Source organism: Zea mays, chromosome 2 (genome assembly GCF_902167145.1).
Source record: "Zea mays cultivar B73 chromosome 2, Zm-B73-REFERENCE-NAM-5.0, whole genome shotgun sequence".
Classification (NCBI taxonomy): Eukaryota; Viridiplantae; Streptophyta; class Magnoliopsida; order Poales; family Poaceae; genus Zea; species Zea mays.
The window spans coordinates 36,976,560-36,988,517 of NC_050097.1; the positions used below are offsets into that span (position 1 = coordinate 36,976,560).

General features: G+C 44.4%; 1 pseudogene across 1 annotated transcript; it reads left to right on the forward strand.

The window, feature by feature from the left end:
- Positions 1–10,886: 10,886 nt before the first annotated feature.
- Positions 10,887–11,720, forward strand: LOC112694742 (uncharacterized; annotated as a pseudogene). Its single transcript, NR_157354.1, has one exon. The product of NR_157354.1 is annotated as an uncharacterized protein (transcript).
- The last annotated feature ends 238 nt before the right edge of the window (positions 11,721–11,958 follow it).

Genomic DNA, 11,958 nt, shown 5'->3' on the forward strand with positions numbered 1-11,958 from the left:
AAGCTGCAGCAGTGCCCCGAGAAGCTACCCAGGCACAAAAGTCACCGTGCCCAGCTATGACTTCGTCGAGCTCGTCAATCTCACCCTCAATATGTTCGAAGGTCTTCGGTAGATCTTCAGCCGAGGGGGTGAATTTTTCACTGCTGGCTCCAACTGAGTGGAAAATCTTTCTTAATCGTTGAATGCATTTGTTGCTAAATTCCAAACATTTTTCTTGAAGGCTCGTCAATAGTTTTCTCAAATCTGAATTTTGTTGAGCTTCGGCTTCAAGTTTTGCATTAAGGTCTTGCTTTTCTCGTTCGAACTGCTCAGATTGGCGAAGAAGCTTCGAGTTCAGTTCTGTTATTTTTGCTTCGGCTTCCGCCAGTGAACCTTCGGTTGCCTGGAGCTCGAAGTTCTTTTTCTCGATAGCATCTGATTGCTCCTTTATTCTGCTTTCCAAATTTTCAATTATAACTTCGTGCTTCTTGTCTTCAAAATCTTGCTGCATTTTTAAGGCTTTGCTCAACAGCATACTCTGCACGAAATCAACCTTCGTCAGACGTGTTTTCATTATTAGAAACAATAAAAGTTAAGGGAAAAGTAGTTCACCTTGAAATTGGAATAAAATAAACTACCAACGATATGTTGTCGTCGGTAGCGGCTGATGTCTGTCTCCAGCTTCGGAAAACCGATACTCTTTGACAGAGTACCGATAACTTTGGCTCCGGTTTGATCTCGAATACAATCTAAATTTTCATCATCAACGCCTCCGAAGAGGAGTGCTCCAGGTTTGTATCCGCAGGATTTGGCATACTCTCTAAGCTCTTCTATTTCAGCTTTTGATAGTTTTTCCCCAACTAAATTCTGGAACATGAAGGCTTCGTTTTCTGAAGCTTCATCAGCAATTTCTTTCCCTTTCTCCGACGCTGCGGTCGCGGCCTCTTCGGCGGCGGTGGTAGCTTCTTCTGCAGCCATGTCTAGCAGTATTTTGTCTATGTGTTCGATTGTGCTCTCCAGGTTCAAATCTTCAGCTGAGGCAGCTTCGGCAGCTGCGACCTCCGAAGGTGTAATTTCAATATCTGTCCCTTCCGCAACCGCTGGTGTTTTCTGAGCTGAAGCTCTTGGCGGTGTCTTGTCAATTACTTCTGTCACAGTGATAATTCTTTGTCTCTTTGCTTTGATTATTTTCTTCGATTTTTCGGGCTCCTTGTCCTTCTGAAAAAACTTTGTCAGTTGGGGCCCCAGTGGACTTAGCTTCGCAGGTAAGGATTCAGTCATTACCTTCAGAATTTCCTCAACATCAGCGGCAGAGGGTGATGCGGGGGATTTTTCTTCGTCGGATATTTTCCGTTTCGGAGAAGACGCTTTCCTCTTCTTTGGAATTTTCTTCTTTGGTGTCTCTTTTTCATCTTCATTTGAGGCTTCGGTTACCCTTTTCCTTTTCTGGCCTCCGGCACCTTTGTTCAGATTTTCATAGTCAGGGTATTCAAAACCCAAGGCGTCCAACACTCGGTTCAGTCTTCGCTTCGGACGGGTGCCGAAGGCCGCAGTCATTAATTGATCTTCTTTTTTGGAATAATTGCCAAGTATTTCACTACACATTACTTCAATTGTGTCTAGCCACTCTTGGCAAGGCGCTTTAAAGTATTTCTTAAACTTGAAATAGTAAGGTAAACGTACAAGTTCACCTTCTTTCTTCTCCCCCTTCAGCTTCGGCATTTCCCATTCTTTCAAACTGGGAAAAACTTTGAAAGCCAAAAACTCCTGAACCAGGTCCCTTGTACTGATATGCTCTGCAATAATTCTGAATTCATTCATTGCTTGTTGTGTTGGACCTTCGGGTGTCATGTTACAGCAAGGTCGGGTTTCTCCGAAGATTAGTTCGAGTGGACTTTGCACAAGCTTCTCCTTGTCGTCATCAACCTTGACATAAAACCACTCCGACTTCCAGCCTGCTGCCCATTTGCTTCGATAGCTGATTACAGGAAACTTTGTGGTTTTCCGGTAGGCGAAGTTATAGCAACCAAAATTGTCGTGCAATCCATCCTTTCTAGCCTTCGTCTGATAATGCAGCTCGTGAACTCGGCAAAAGCTGTCCGCAAATGGTTCCACTGCTTGGCTTCGGAGTGCCCAGATATAAAAGCTAAGCCTAACGATAGCGTTAGGGGTCAGCTGATGAAAATAGATACCGAACCTCTTCAGTACCTCTGCAATAATTCCATGTAGGGGGAATCTCAATCCAGCCTTTAGAAAGCTTTTGAAAATGACAATTTCATCCTTCTCCGGCTTTGGGGTAGTCTCTTCCCCCCCGAAGCGTAATAGCTTCTTCTGATTTTCATTAAAAAAGCCCGACTTTACCATCTTGGAAAGATCAGCCTTTGAAACAGTAGATTTCCCGAAGTCCAAGTGGCTGGGCTTGCTTGGCATGGCAATGCGGTAATCATCTTCGGGATCAGTTTCCTCAATATCTTCTTCCTCTGCTTCAGCGATTGCTTGTTCTGCTTGTTCTGCATCATCACTAGGGATCTTTTCGGAAGTCACCAGCCCGGATCGTTGCATGGCTTCGGAGATGGGAACAGTCTCCGAAGCTTCAGTTTCGCCCCCCTCACGCTCAACCCTGGCGGTAGAACGCACTCTGGCCATTTGATTACGAATGTGTGCAAATTTAACACTTTTTTTCCTCCGAAGTTTTTTCTGACGAAGCAGGCTTCAAACTGGAGCTTCGTTTGATTCCGACAGACAAGCTTCGGCGATGGTTAAAAATTTTGGCAGCAGAACAGTGCAAATAGCAATGAATGTTGTGGTAACTTCACACCTACTCGTCTGTTTATATAGTACTGCAGGTAAGAAGGCGAAGCGCCAGGATTTTTACACCAGGCGGACACCCGCTTACACTCGCTGTGCGGTGGACCGCAGAGACCAAACAGTAACTCTGCAAGGTGGGACCGTTACGCGCTGGGAAATTGAATCGTTTCTCGACAACGAGCTCAGGGAAGGTGTTTTTTGGACCTTCGGCTCCCCGAAGCCTAAGAGACTTTTTTCACGGATCAAGCTCGTTACGAAAAACGATCTAGCACCGCGAAAGGGGCTACTGTTGGGCCTATGCTTCGTCGCCGAAGGTCTTATAGGAAGAAGCGGTCTTCGGCTGAGGCTGTTTGTATAAGATGGCCGAAGGTTCCTCTTCGTGAAGCTTCGGTATTACAAACCGACTTAAAAATAGAATGACCTTTTAGTCCATAAAGGTCTGAGTCAATGTTGTAGGCTTTTATAAGGGGCATACTTGTAATTCCTCACAGGCTGCGTCCTGTGCCTATAAATAGTGAACAGTATTCCTTTACTGTTCACGCATCCTGATAATTGCAATAGCATATTCTGGAATCCAACCTTTGCCAAGGCAGAGGTATTATTGTATTCAATGATTCAATATATTAAGTAAATATGATATAATTCGTCTATGATTTATTTACCCCTTTTTATACCTTTTATTTTATGTCATCTTACAATATCTATTGAAATTTTATTACGAAGACTTAAGCTTCGTAATTATACTTTCATTAACCTTCGTCCAAGGTCCATTATCCTCAAGGGAATAATGTTTCGTGGATGAAGGACATTAACATTTAACACTTTATGTTGCCTTGTTCTTAATTCATAGCATTTGAGAACAAGTCCCCAACACTCACCCTTGTTGTCTCACAGCCCCCACAGGAGAAGCACAGGTGGTTCAAGAGAAGCCACAACGAAGAGATCGATTCGATCTAGGTGGCGTCTCCCAGTTGACTTTCTGGTGCCAAGGATGGATTTTAGATCCTGTTATATTTATCATTTATTTTTGTAAGTCTTCCGCTATGTAATAAGTACTCTGATTATTGTGACATTTATCTCTATACACTTTGTTATTATATATGTTGTCTTCTTTGGCGCATGTATGAGATGCACCCGGCTTTGCCCCTTAAAGCCCGGGGTGTTACACTCCACTTGTCCTTCTTTGTATGTTTTACAACAACAGGGTCAACTTCAAGAAGGGGGCAAGGTTGGATGACGTCAATCACTACATCAACACCTTTTGTAGGCACCAATGACTTTGAGTCAAGGACGACTCAAAACCAAGAAGGGGATAATGATGAGTGCATGGATGTAAACTATATGGTCAAGGCCCAATCAATCATAGAGTCCCAAGCTCAAGGGGAGTTGAAGTCCAATTTATTCGTGAATCCAGTTCAGACTACATGAGTGGGTCTTACGAAAACGGACCCCCAGGCTACATACGAACTCCGTTGTTGACGTTCTAGATACCGTTGGAAATCTAGGGAGATAAGATTTCCAACCCAACTTGTCTCACGTCAAAATATGCTAGGAGATGATGGAAATCGTCATAACAAGATATCGTCCAGAATCTGCCAGAAATCAGCGATGCCTATTTTTGGGCCTAAATATACATCTTAGGGTTGCTCGACCATCCCCTTGGCCACCACCTGAGTCGAGGATGACTCCAATTCAAGTGGGGGAGGAATATGAGGACATCACTCCCATACCAATAATGCATGGGCCGACAATATGAGCACATGCACGACAGCTAAATCTCTAGGTTCGTTCTTACCTAGTCAATTGTATTTTAGAGCTTACGTTTTGTGCTATGGATGTTTTGATGATTAGGAACCTTGAAGAGGTCCATCAAGGAATTAGGAAATTCCAAGATGTCAAGGAGGAGAAGCTAGGACGTTCCCAACAAGAGAAAGACAAGTCCGACTCAACTTCGTCTCCTCCTCGGAGTTTAGGACCAGTATGCACTAAAATGGACGTCCAGGATGCATCCAAATTCCTATTAGGTTGCACTTTATATGTATAAAAAATATAAGGAGATAAGATTTCCAGCCCGACTAGAACCACCTTAAAATTCATCCGGAGTCAACGGGAATCGTCAAAATAAGTTAGCATTCAAATTTTGTTTTGGTGCTGCGACACTGTCTGTTGGACTGTTGGGCCATGTATCATGTTGGAGCCCATTAGAGTTATTTCTAGGGGTTGTGCACGCCCTTAACCTCTATTTTAACATCAGCCACTGCCACATTAGGGTTTGCGTTTTCCCTAGATCATATCTGTCATCGAACAGTGTCACCGTTCATCGGTTTGTGAGACCCCACCTCATGATCAATGCAGTTTTAATTGTGTTCTTCCTGTTCTTTCTTGTGTTCTTGATTACGCTTGCAGGGATAAGCCTTCATGGCGAGGTCACTCATGTGTCACGGGTGATAACCAATGGAGCAGTGGTGTAGTGATTGTTAGGATCCGTTCGTTCGGAGCCTTGGATCATCAACGTCGAGATCTTCACCCAATCAAGTTATCATACCTCATCGAAGATCAGGCCTCGTCCTCTATCAATATCATCTTGCCACCAACCTTGCTTTATGTCGTTCTACCCTTCCTTATGGGTTTTGCTTTATAGAAAATACCCATTTAAAACTGACTGCCCTCTTTCCTTCAGGAAGTTTCACAAACTCTCATGTTTGATTCTTTTCAAGGGCCTTATGTTCCTCCAACATTGCCTTACACCAGTTAGAATCACATTGTGCTTCTTTCCAATCTCTTGGAATTGGTACTAAATGCAGTGATGCAACAAATGCTCTATATGATGGTGACAAAGACGCGTATGAGACATAATTGCTAATGGTTCATATCCATACCTTGTTGGAAGCACTCCAGCCTTAGCACACATTGCTTTTAGTATTGCAATGGGCAAATCATAAGTAGCAAAATCTTCAGTTTCTTCGTGAGAGGTCAATGGTACATTTATAGTATCTAATGCGTCTGAATAAGACTGTTCAGTACTTGATGCTGAATTAGTTTTAGGTGTCTGAGATTGCAAGCGAGACTTTCTCCTTGTATATACTTCACCCTTATATCATAAGTCACCACCACAAGATTTATTACCCTCGTGACTGGAGTTTGACTCCAATTCACTTGGCATTACTTGCATTCTTTGTTGATAAGCACCAATCGACACTTCCATTTTTCCATTTTATTTGACTGTTGTTCCATTAGTTCAACTTCACTGTTCTCCCCCTCTCAACTAGATTCATCTTCGCTATTAGAGACATAATCAAGGAAGAAATTCATATCTGTCTTCTCATCATAGAAAGGCACAATCTCTCTGAATGTAACATCCATACTTACAAATAGACATCGTTCATTAGGACTCCAACACTTGTATCCTTTTGCCTTGCAGAATATCCAACAAAAATACACTTCACAACACGAGGATCCAACTTCCCCACCAGAGGTCTATGGTCTCTAACAAAGCATGTACATCCAAAAATATTAGGTGGAACCACAAACTTATTCGCACCGAGAAGAATCTCACATGGAGTCTTCGTTGCAAGTATTTTCGTAGGAGTGCGATTAATAAGGTATGTGGCAGTCAATATAGCCTCACTTCGTAGAAACTTTGGAACATTCATTGTAAACATTAATGAATGGGTGACTTCCAAAATGTGATGATTCTTCCTTTCGGCCACACCATTTTGTGGAGGTCTATTTGGATAGGATGTCTGATGTAAGATACCATTTATTGATAGTAAAACATTAAATTCCTTGTTTACATACTTGGTTCCATTGTTTGTTCTTAGCATTTTAACTTGAGTTGAATTGATTCTCAACTAGTGCACAAAATTTTTGAAAACACTTCAACACTTCATCTTTATGCTTCATAACATAGACCCAAGTCATCTGAAAAAAGCAATCAATAAAAGTAACAAAGTACTTCATTCCATTAATAGAAGTCACATGACACATCCAAACATTAGAATGAACTAACACAAAAGGAGATATACTCTTGAGACCTCGACTTATATAAGATGTCCTCATGTGTTTTGCAAACTCACAGGCATCACACAATAGCTTGCTCTTATCCACCCCACACATTACATTGGGAAAAGCTGTGCATATCTTGCTAAATGAGAAATGCGTAAGTCTACAATGCAAAACGCATAACTGCAACTTCCTTCTCTTCCAACCTCGTTGCCAGCATAGTGCATATTGTATCATTATTCTCCTCATGATCCATATACCACAATCCTCTATGCCTAGAAGTTATCCTAAGTCTCTTCGTTGTTTTTATCTCCTGAATTAAACAATTATCCCGGTCAAGTATAATCCGACAGTCCAATTGATCAACCAAGGCACTTAGAGATATCAAATTAACAGGCAAAGTTGGCACATACAAACTGATGACAACTTAATGGATGGAGTGCATTGTACTATGCCAACACCCTTGATGGGTTTAGGAGTACCATCAGCAGTTTGAATTATTTCTTTACGTGTGGGGGATATCTCATATATGATATAAAAATCAATTGACATGCCTGTGACATGCTTTGATGCCCCCAAATCTAAAATCCAGTTTGATTGTGTGTCATGTGTGGGTACAAGAGCATGGGTTTAATTACCCTCATCTGTGTAGGCAAAGTTGACAAAATTCCCGATGTAGGACTCCTAGTATTTTCCTCTAGAAATTTGATGTCGCTCTCTGAACTTTGTTTCAGCTTCATGGTCCTTAAAGGTCCCAAGACCTTCTTTTGTAGTTGCTGCATTGACTCTTGGCCAACATCTTCCTCCATGACCTCTACCACCTCTGAGAGCACCCTGCCTCTCCCACGATTAGACTTGAAAGGTTTCAAACAATTACGAGCAATGTGTCCAACATCGCCACAATTATAACACTCTCTAGTATCTTTAGTTTTCATAGCTGAAAACACGGGGTGAGATGGCACTGGAGGTCTTTCCCTCATCACTTTGAGTCTTGACTCCTCCTAAGATATAGCAGCTATTGTCTCTTGCAAGCTAGGAAGAGTGGATTGATGAAACATGGAGGCACGACTTCCCTCAAACTCTAGGTTTATGCCCCTTAGGAATTGAAGCACACAATTTTTTCCACCCATTTCTTTACCCAGACGACACAATCTGTGTGAGGTAACTCAATAGGATCATAATGGTAAGCATCAGCCCACAAACATTGAAATTCCTGGTCACATATCGCTCCTCCTGTTTAATATTATGGAGGCGATCTTCAGTCTCTACTATGAGCATAACATTTCTAGCTACTGAGTATATTTCTTCGAGCGCTTTCCATATTTTAGCAGCACTTATAATTATATCAACAATACTAGCAATTGCTGGAGTCATAGAACTTAACATCGATGCTGCCACCAAAGAGTTTATAGCATCCCATTCTTTCCATTCAACATTCAGCTTGTATTTGGGCTCAACGATAGTTCCGTCAACATAGCCCTCGAGTCTTTTTGCTTTTAATAGTCGCAAGGCTCTCCTAGACCCTGCCAAATAATCTCTTACCCTTTCTAATTTAATCTCATTTGACATTAGCTCTAACTTATGATTTGGCTCTATACGAGCAATATTTTCTTTACTTGAAGATGGAGCTTCCTCCCTTCTTACCGACAGTAGTTGAACCAACTTGCCAGGAATTTGTTCAATCCCTTGGTTTTCTCTCAATTTCCTAGCAGCAACTAGACTCTGCTTCTCTTCACTCACAACAATAGCAGACAACCTTTAAGGTTTAGATACCTTGAAGTCGACACAAGCCCAGTGCCAGCTTACTCGTGCGGGCGTTGCCCCTGACGATGGGATTCCGCAGCTCAGCCGCTCCTCCTTCGCATGTTGCGTTGCCAGTCTCCTCCACTGTGCGGCTGTGCGCTCATCCTCGCCAACCAGCCTAACATTGACGCGCTGCTGCTGTAGCATCTCCTTCACCTTCATCGCCTTGTGTTGCTTCTCGTCGCAGTGTAGCTGGGCTTGTCGGAGCCCGAGGCCGATGTCCTCGGCGACGTGCTTGCGCCCAGCGCGTCCTCCTCCCCTCCTCGTTGCCGGCGTCTTCGGCACCTCGCCGCCGGTTCACCACCACGCCAACAACCCTAGCTTCGGCACCATGTTGAGAGCGATCGTTTTGGAAGATTCTGGATACTCATTTATCACATACGGGGTGGATACATGTATATACAAGGACTTTGGGCTGAGCCCACAGTCAAGTAGTCAACACGCAACGCGGCCCAACATGTTGATTGAGGTAAAACATTGCCAACGACGATAAAAACATTATGTTCACTTAGTTCAGTTTATGACTTTTCAGTTTTTTATAGCTTGTTCTGTTATTCATATCTCATAGTGGTTGGAGATAATTTAAAGGAATTAAGAGGATTTTTGACTTGCTAGGCATATAAACCTACCAAATACCCTTCAATGTATATGGATGGAGATTAAAATGTAGGCCCTAATAGAGTCCAATTGGTCGTCGAAGAAGATGAACGGTGTATGACGCAGAGCCCAACAACGCACACACGCGAACAAAGACAAAGAGTTTTGGTGTGGCAGCAACTTCCGCGTTTTTTGACTCTTGAATATATGTCAAAACAAACAGAGGGTGTGGCGAGATTTGCTTGCGCACGACGCATGACCGCTCCACGTTCGTGTTCTCTGTGCCATCCCATGGCGAACGTGAACGGGGTTGCAATGGTCAGAGCAAAGACAGAAGGCAAAAGATGGGGTTGCAACACGCTGCGGCGTGGTGATCGTGGACGAGACAGACAAAACATCCTCTATCAGTTTTGTAGAGGATGGTGTGATGTACATGTGGTGCAGCGGTGGGAGATCGATAGGGGCGTCTTGAATTAGCTCGACTATTGTCGTGCAAGTTCATGGTCTGCTGTTGATGTGCAACTTGGTGTGCAACTGCGACGGTGCTTGTTTCGTTGGCCACGGTCGTAGTGTGGCGGCAGCCGGATTCGGCTCTGGTGGGCGGCATTGTGGCGCACACGACAGGTGTTCCCTGGTTCCTTGTGGCTAGGTAGAGGGGTTGGTGGGCGACACAGATTTGGAGCCGTTGTGACAGCCGGCGTGTCGATGCCCCTCAGTAGGGGTTTTAGGAGACCAGGGCGGTGACGACGGCGGAGGCTGCATGCTTTGACCTGGGGTCCTTACCTAACATTGTGTTGGAGGGCATCTTGGACGAAAGCCTTGGCTATGGTGACGCCCGTCGGCGCCACATCCCCCTGTTGAGGGTGTCGCATTGCTCTGTCTTCTATGGGCGAAAGCCCGGTCCATCTCGGACATGTGACGGTGGCATCCATGACGTCACTTTCTTCCAGAAGGCGTCACGTTTGAAGTTCGTCTCGGCCTCGACGTTGCTGGCGGTTGATGCTTTTGCTTCTCAGCGTCTGGATTGTAGGTGACAGTGGGGTTTTGCAACGTGAAGTCGAAGCTGCCACGTTAGGGGATGTGGCTTGGCAACGATGACATGAGGCGAACCACCTTCCTCATGGTCTAGATTGTTTGGGAAGTTAGGCAAAATCCGGAGGTGGGTGTTGGATCAAGATCGTTGGCGAATAATCGGAGCTGCCTTGTGTGGGTGTGTTGAGGCTTGACAACGATGGCGCGTCGTGGTCTTTCTCATTCCGTGCCAGGTCTTAAGTGTAGGTATTATCGTGTTTCTTTTGGTCATCTGCGGCCTAGCAAAGTCGGAGCTGATTGTACTTTTTGTTAAGCTCGGCGACGATAACTCTAGATGGACTTTGTGTGTGAGGTTGCCGTTGCCTGTTTTTCTGGGTACTCTGCGTAGGTTTAGGATCCGTTTTTTTTAAAATTAAGTCAATTCTAGTTACGTTAAAAAAATTAGCTCGGCTATTAAACTTGTAACCATTTTGCAAACCAACTCGCCTCTGTAGCATTCGAGTGATCTTCCCTTTCCATCCGCCTTCGACCTCCGCCGACCCTGCAACTCCAATTTGAACTGTGGGGAATCTAACCGCGGGCCCCACCTTGTAACGAAGTCACCAACCGACCTATCAGCAGCTCAGCATCCTCCCTACAAATACCCGTGCCGCCTCGCCAATTTCAAACGATCGCAACACAATCGAAAGAACGACGTGGGATAGCGAGCGATAAAAGCCAGAGCAAGAGCAAGAGCAAGAGAGGAGCGATCGATCGAGAGGAGAAGACGAAAGAGTCGGATTGCCATGGACGACGGCACCGTGATCATCCTCTTCTTCTTCTTGGCCTTCTTCATGTTCACCTTCGCCGCGTCCCTCTTCTTGTGGTTCACGATATGGTGGCCCTGGCTCTGCCGCGTTATCACCCTGACGCGGAACCTGCTGAGTAACCTCTTTACCCTGTGCCAAGCCAGCATGGAGGCCGACGAGTAGATCCGCACGCTCTCCTGCCGCCACGTCAAGTGCGATGTCATCGACGAATGGCTTCGCACTGGACGGATGACGTGCTACCGTGGAAGCGGTTGCCGCGGACGTCGTCGACGCGGGATTTGAAGGAGGCGCGGCTAGTTGCTTTCCGGCGCACAACGACAAACTACCTGTAGCGTCGTTTCTTTTTATGCATCTATCATTTCGTCATTTCTTTTCCGGCATCCTTGGAACTGGTCGAGGGTGGGTAGTGCGTCTTTCTGATAGTCAGGAACTCAGGATCTGTTCTTCACGTACTCCTTAGTTGTTTCCGTTTTTGCTGCGTTGGAACTGATCGACATTAGCTACATTCCTGTTCTTTTGTTCAGACTTCAGAGTTGAGTTCACCTTAAAATGTTTGAATGCCTAGAAACGATGACTTGTTAGTTCTTGCATCAGCTATAATGTTCCGACAGAAGCTAATAGATCCTTGGTTTTGATTTCTCTCATACTCTGTTTAATTCTTTAGAACCTTAATGTGAGAATGGTCTCAGTATGAACTGTTAGTGCTTGGCATCAGTTACTTCATCTGCTTTCATGATCGAGAGCCAAAACCTTGTAGGTTTGGTATCTGAACATATGGTTCGTAGTTCGCTGCTTGTTTGCTTTATATCGCGTTTTTTCGTTCTTGCTATTGCCGGTATTGTACATCTACGAATATATGATAACTGAAAATCATTATAGTGCATAGCCCTCTACTCTTCAGTTTTTTCCCTGTATATGGAACACCTGA